At 40.0% G+C, this 625-nt stretch overlaps 1 non-coding gene across 1 annotated transcript; it reads left to right on the forward strand.

Moving 5' to 3' along the window:
* Nucleotides 1-287: 287 nt before the first annotated feature.
* LOC141624533 (small nucleolar RNA R71) lies at nt 288-394 on the forward strand. The gene has a single exon (XR_012534340.1). It is a non-coding gene; the product is annotated as a small nucleolar RNA R71 (small nucleolar RNA).
* Nucleotides 395-625: the final 231 nt, after the last annotated feature.

The raw sequence follows: 625 nt of genomic DNA on the forward strand, positions 1-625 counted from the left end.
CTTCTTCAAGTTTAGCCACAGCCTTCTCAAATTTCAAGTTGATGGTATCAATATGAGCACTAAGTTGAGCACCCAATTGAGTAATAGAGTCCATTTCATGCTTTCCTCCTCTAGTAACCTTGCGAGGTCTACAATATTGTGAGTTATGGACCGCCATTTCCTCAATCTTGTTCCAAGTTTGATTATCGTCAACTTCGGTGAACATACCATTTGATCCCATGTTGAGAATGTTTCGGGAGTCTTCATAAAGACCATTCCAAAATTGTTCTATCAAGAACCACTCGCCAAATCCATGATGAGGACATGAGCGACAAGTTCTTTTGAATCGCTCCCAAGCTTCATACAAAGATTCTTCGTCCCTTTGCTTAAAACCCGTGATTTGAGATCTTAGCATGTTAGTCTTTTCCGGAGGGTAGAAATTTTTTTAGAAAGCAAGAGCCAACTTATTCCAAGAGTCAATACCAAGAGTAGCCTTATCAAGGCTTTTTAACCATTGTTTCGCGGTACCAATTAGAGAAAAAGGAAATAAGACCCATCGAATTTGGTCTTGAGTCACTCCGGTTTGTGAAATCGCATCACAATAGTCACAAAAAGTCTCCATGTGAAAATGAGGGTCTTCACTAGG

Source organism: Silene latifolia, chromosome X (genome assembly GCF_048544455.1).
Source record: "Silene latifolia isolate original U9 population chromosome X, ASM4854445v1, whole genome shotgun sequence".
NCBI lineage: Eukaryota > Viridiplantae > Streptophyta > Magnoliopsida > Caryophyllales > Caryophyllaceae > Silene > Silene latifolia.